The following is a 6,689-nucleotide window of genomic DNA, read 5'->3' as shown; positions in this document are numbered from 1 at the left end:
AGCTAACAGGTTATCAATCTCGGCGAACATAACTTTCTCCCGTGCAGGTGAGATCGGCCAGTGCCTTTGCTTAACTGCTTTAGCGTCACCGACGTCAATCGAGTGAGAAATGAGATTAGTTCGCCCCAAGCCTTCTCTTTCATAAGAGGGAAAAATATCAATTACGCTTTTCAACTTACATAGGTCACTACTGGAAAGTTTGTGTAATTTTGGTGATTCTAAATCTTCCTCGGTAGGTCCAACGTCTAGTTCAGCAATGCTTTCCTCAAGCTTCTCTGCTAGTTTGAATTTCCTAAAGAAATCTATTCCCAGATAAACTTCTTGATTCAAGTCGGGTATAATGAAAAAGTCTATGTTTTCGGTAATATTCCGATATGTCAGGGTACATGTTAAGATTCCTTTTACAGGACAAAGGTTGCCGCTTGCGGTTTTAACTTTCCCTGAACACTTACGAGTTTGTGGGTGGCTCAAGAGTGTTCTAGCTGCATCATGACCTACACAACTAACAGTGGCTCCTGAGTCTAACAAAGCATTGTACACATTGTCATTGATGAGAACGGAAGTGTAAAGCCGATCATCTCCCTTCCCCTGTACTGACGAAATCAATAGCCTACGAGTAGAAACTATATTCTTCCAAAATTTCCTCAGGCGAAGAGTAGATCTTCTGGGCTTAACAGCTTTAAACATCGTGCTTAAATCTCCGAATATTCTATTTCTAATTTTCATATAACTTGACATCCTTTCATGAAAAGGTACAAACGAAGTTTTGACGTCTTTGGATTCGGGATGAAGTGTCTTAGTCTGGTGGTTCTGTTTGTCTGATTGGTGTTCGGATGTGCGTACTGTGGACTGGTCGACACATCCTTGGATCGGTTTTCCGAAGGATTACATTTCGAGCAATTCGGCTTATATGTATTTTTGGTGCCACACCCATAGCAAAATATGGTCTTAATGTCCAAGCAGTCGTCCCAACGGTGACCTACTTTATCACAATTCCAACAAGTCATTTTGCCTCGATGGATTGCTGATACTATTGGTGGCGAATCTCCGGTGCAATCTGTTTCCTGACCAATTTCAGAAATATTACGTCGATATGCGAACGGAGTCTTAGCTGAATTCTGGCGAACTTCGTTGTAGAATTTTTCATGCTTCTTTACTTCGGCTAACAATTTCTTAACAGAGACAATGTTTAAGTGAAGTAACTCTAGTCGAAGGGAACTTTTTGAATTGTCTATCAGCAGCTTAACCAAGTCCGGTTCAGGTAGAGACCTCACTAGTCTATTTACTAGTTCTTCCATACCAACTTGATATGAATCGAAAGATTCATTCTCTCCTTGTTTACGTTTAGAAATTCTTCTCCATAAGTCAACATCATCTTCTGCATCATCATATTTGTCCCTAAAAGCAAAACAAAAGGTTTCCCAAGTGAACTCCTCATGCTTTCTCAGAAATTGCCATAGCCAATCACTTGCCCTTCCAGATAACAGTAAGTGCAAGTGATCGCATACTAACTGAAAATCGTTACCTAAAGTTCGAGCAGTCAATGACCTAACTCGATAAATAAACTCCGCAGCCGATGGACTTTCCTTACTACCATCGAACCTAAGTTTCCAATCGTGGATAACTTGTCCAACCTTATTTGAAGAAATATTAACTGACGACCTCTGTGTCGAGTTTCTCAATTCATTATCCTGTAAGGCTGTGATAGCCTGATCATTAGGTGCGGAACGAAGCCTTGCACCGCTCTCTTCGCTACTAGCTTGCCTTCCCATTTGACTTTGCTGGATATGCAAGGTCGCATTGATGTGTTCTGTAAGCTTTTCCAACAGAGTTCTTTGTTGAGACCCTACGACGGATTTAATTACGTTAATAATTTCCTGTTTATCCATACTATTGGATGGTTCTTGCGTACGTCTAGATGTCTCTAAAGGTTCGATCCCGTTTCTTTGCATGGATCTAGTAGTTACGCCCTGTCTTGCATTAATACCTCGGCCTCGACCTCTGCCTCTTCGGGATTCAGTTCCTTCTATTGAGAGTCGTTCTCCGTTTGAATCTCCGGCCTCTGAAGGTATATTTCCCACAGCTGCGCGTTCAGACTGTTCTGCATCCAACAATTCGGTCTGCAGATCTACATTATCAATCGTAAGTAGTTCTGTAGTACAAAGAGCGCGACAAGTAGGACAAGCAGGAGAGCTTCTAAGCCAATTTGTCAAGCAAGCATGGTGGAATGAATGTTTACATGGGGTTGTTGCAACCAACTGGCTTTTCTCGAGCCTAACATGACAAATTCGACAAAACTCTGGATTATTTAGAATATTTCCGATACTATTATCATTGCTTTCCATCTTGTTGCTCTACTTCTCTTTCAGGTTTATAAAATCAAAATTAATATATCTGTCCGTTCCATAAATGCCAATATCCATATCAAGATACACCAAGTCACTTTCCTCGCTACAGACAAAAACTATAAATTGCTGCGATTTATTGGATTATACAGTCGAATCTCAAAGATTATCTCTAAGATCGTATTTTCCAGGTATAAAGCAATAACTCTCATTGATTACTTGTTAAATGTCCTGATCTGGCGAGGTCAATCAATCCAAATTATTGAATTGCAATTGCTCGTTCCATCACTCAGATACCTGAACTACCTAACAAACATTCGAAGGAGTGTGTGAGGTCTTCCGGGGTAGTTCTCACCATGTTTATTTTAAGTGAAGACTCCTATTCCTCCAGCTGACTTTCACTTATCCTATCATACTGCCAATACTACAATTGAAAAGGGTTATTAACAGAGCTAATACGTGGAGTACTAGAACGAGTCCTTCGTCCTGACAGATCCTCGTCGAGGCCTCTCACGTTGGGCGCCATTTTTATAATGATTTAACTTCTGGTACGGCTGTAAAGTGTCTTCGGGTTCAGCCTCGGCTGGAAAGGGAATCGGGTTTTCGTGCACTATACTGCGCTCTGCGCTCAGCTCGCCGGTATTGGGGTCGGGGTCCTTCCTATCCCTATAACTTCCTTGTGCTCACCAGTCATATATAAAAAGATAAGTGCACTTGACTGAACCTACGTTACAATGAATAAAAACAAACAAGAGAATTGCATCAGATGGTATCCCCAAACGGTGTAAACGATGACAGTGAACTTGGTGAACGTTGTCCTTTGGGAGTGATCGAGAAGTTATGATCACTCGTTCCTCTATACCCTCCCTACCTTTGGAAATGTGTGGAACATTGTTTACATTCCCCCTAAAATAATGAAATTAACGCATTACTCTTGATATTTCAACGGCATTATGTACTAGGACAGTTCTTATTTATTTACAAAATCATATCAACTTATTCCTATCAATATATATCAAACAAAATAACTAAAGTCTCCATATCGATCGAATCTCAATCTTAAATCATCTTTTTTTAAACTAATAAGCTCTCCTTAAACGCGAAAGTCTCTTAATTTCTACATTTGATTACGAATTAGGGTTTTATATCTCTATATTTAATCGCTAGCAACAATCCATATCGATCCTCTTATTTAGAAATACGAATCAAACGATCCCTCTCTAAATATACTGTAGATACCAAATTATTAACCAAATACCATTATGATTTGTTACCTCATTGTTGTCGCCGAGAAGCTCGTTGGGCCCAATGAACCGCTACATGGCTGTAAGTCAATGGTTAGTTATATCATGGATAATTATATATATAAATGTCAGTGTAGTTGCGAAGAAGATATCAATAACGTATTTTAAATTAAAATATAGGTTAAGAAAGGGTATTTGCAGGCATATCTAGAACCAGGTTCGCCTCATATCTATAGTCGATCGTATTTAAACAAAACTAGAACTAAATTTTTAACGCTTCATTTCAAGATTTTTCTTTTCAATTAACTTTCAATTATTGTTCAATTATTCAGTTTCAATTATCATCAATAATTCTTCATTTCAATTTCAATTTCTATTCGACAAGATCGTGTTCAATTAATTCTAAGTTCAATCGAACTTCTTTCAACTTCAATTCTCGTTCAATTCGCTCGGTGCCTTTTCGACTTAAAACTACGTTGAATAGATATATATAGGTGGATAACTACATGGCTACGTCTTCATTTAATAATGCTCAAACTAATGTTAATAAAAATACAAATCTAATTGAACGTTGGTTCTTATGCAGCTCCAGCCATCAGCAGCAGCGGCATCGGGTGTTTCGGTTCTCTTTCTGTTTCTCTCACGTTCTCGTTCTGAGGCACCCTATATCCGTGACATATGTAGCTGTACTCACGCCGATTGTCGTAGGTCAGTTTTCTTTTCTTCTATTACCCAGCGTGTTCTTCCTTCTCTGTGTGTTTCTCTTCTCGTTTGCTATACACGTCTGTGCGCCGGTACACTGAAGAAAACTCGTGGCGAACTACAGTTAGCGGTCCCAATCGCATTGCCCATGCATACGTTTATGCATATGTATGCACGTAGCAAAAATGCCTATGCCGCGTGTGTGTGTGTATGTAGGTGTACACCGCGTGGCGTGGCTGTACGTAGGCAAACGAAGGGAACCAATAGTACCTTGAATTTGGGTAAAAACTAGAGGTCAGTTGCTGCCTAAACAAGCACTTTTCTGGGTTTTATTTACCTTGTTCTGAATTTTGCTCAATTTATTATATTTTCTCCGACGATCCCAGAGCTGCGGTTTTCGCACTCTCTCGCTCCTTCGACGCACTCTCAACACACACAGCCACTGACCTATCTCAATCCTCGCATTCGATTAATTTTGCTTGTAGAATACACTTTTGTTGGTCTGAGAAGGTTTTATAATTGTTTAAACACGGCACGTGGGTTTTTAATTCACGTTTTCACTGGATTTAGAGCAATTACGTCTGTCGTCTCGAAGTGGAAAAATTTGAATGATCGCGTGGTCGCTGAAACTTTTGCCAAGGCGCAAGTCGAGCGAGCTTTAACGGGACCTTTCCAGGCAAAGAATGCGACAACTGAGGTGCGAAAGGGACCACTAGATTGCGTAGCGTCTCCTTCTGAAAGCTTGTACGAGCTTTTTATTAACCCCAGTATGCCGAACAGTGGTTTTGTTTGTGTTCGAACAGAATTTAATAATTTGTATTAATGTTAACTTCTGTTCTCTTTCGGGTACACTGGCCACTACATATTTTAAAAATAAATTCTGTTAGATTGGAATGCAACATTATAAGCGGGTCATATGTAGGGAATAAACCAAATCATGTGCTTCATGAATTTGGAATCAATGTCCCCCCTGGATATAAAATGAACATAACACCACGAAATTTGATTTATTTGCCTGTGAACACCAGAGAAATAAGCACACTAGAAATACGGATAACTGATCAGGACGGAGATTTAGTTAATTTGCGTGGAGAAACTGTATCAATCCGTCTCCACTTACGACCGACAGAATGATTATTTACAATAAAAGGGGTACTCATCGATATTTTGATAACATTATCAAATCTAAAGCTGAAGTGAAAGCACCATCATCTTCACATCAACGCCCGGCCCTCACATTAAAAAATAAATTGATTTTGAAATCGTTGGGATTTAATATTAAATAAAGTTTATCAACTAATATTCAAATGAATGAGATCTTTTATGTCCAGGAAAAGCCTGCTAACGATGAATCTATTATTAAAAAAGAGTTTCATTCATATTATCCATATCAGCAGAACTTCAAAGCAAATGATGAAGTACGGATCAGTTTGCAAAACCAAGATTTGTATGTCCTTCCATGTGAAAGTTTTCTCCATTTTGAAGGAACGCTTAGCAAAATTATTGACTCAAATACAGGAACGACTAGTACAAATGGCGTTAGCGGTTTGCTCAAAAATAATTGCATGGCCTATTTTCTGGATGAAATAAGATATGAGTTGAATGGCTGTGAATTGGATAGGACGCGTTTTACTGGAATAACAACGACTATTAAGAACTTTCTCTCAGTCGGCCAACAGGAAGGAGCGGCTTATCGCAATGCGGGGTGGAGTGGCGGGGACAATATCCCTTCTGGAGGACATTTCAGTTTTTCTGTACCTTTAAAAATGTTGATGGGGTTCGCTGAAGACTATAAGAAAGTCGTCTTAAACTGTAAACATGAGCTCGTTCTGTTACTTACGAAAAACCCTGATGATATGTTTGTGAAAAATGTTGATGGAAAAATCCATAACATTGCTATAAATAGTATAAGTTGGAAGATCCCCCACATCGTTCCAAGTGACAGTGCTAAAATTAAAATGTTTAATGTAGTAAAGAGTGGAGCTAGCCTCCCACTCGCATTCCGGAGTTGGGATTGTTATATAAATCCGACATTGGTTCAGGGAACACATCATATATGGAATGTCAAGATGTCTGCAAACAGAGAACGTCCACGTTTTGCTGTTATTGCATTTACATTGAATGGAGAACTAATTACAAACAATTTGAGAAATGCAAAGGTATATCTTAATTCTGAAGTATATCCCTATGAGGATTTGAATGTTAAATATAATGAGAATCGGTTTGCTGTCTTGTATGACATGTATACAAAATTTCAAGAGAGATATTACAATCGAGAACCCCGAGCTCTTTTATCTCCGATGGAATTCATGTCGAAGGCTCCTATTGTGGTTGTTGATCTCTCATACCAGAACGAGAGTGTCAAATCAGGAGCGACTGATATAAAAATTTCCACTGA

General features: G+C 39.1%; 1 long non-coding RNA gene across 1 annotated transcript; it reads right to left on the bottom strand.

The window, feature by feature from the left end:
- Nucleotides 1-5,521: 5,521 nt before the first annotated feature.
- Nucleotides 5,522-6,473, bottom strand: LOC138929533 (uncharacterized). Its single transcript, XR_011445799.1, has 3 exons — nucleotides 6,132-6,473; nucleotides 5,925-6,080; nucleotides 5,522-5,868 (listed from the first exon to the last, which is right to left on the bottom strand). It is a non-coding gene; the product is annotated as an uncharacterized lncRNA (long non-coding RNA).
- Nucleotides 6,474-6,689: the final 216 nt, after the last annotated feature.

Source organism: Drosophila kikkawai, unplaced genomic scaffold (genome assembly GCF_030179895.1).
Source record: "Drosophila kikkawai strain 14028-0561.14 unplaced genomic scaffold, DkikHiC1v2 scaffold_292, whole genome shotgun sequence".
NCBI classification, from domain to species: domain Eukaryota; kingdom Metazoa; phylum Arthropoda; class Insecta; order Diptera; family Drosophilidae; genus Drosophila; species Drosophila kikkawai.
This window is presented reverse-complemented; position numbering and strand designations above follow the sequence as displayed.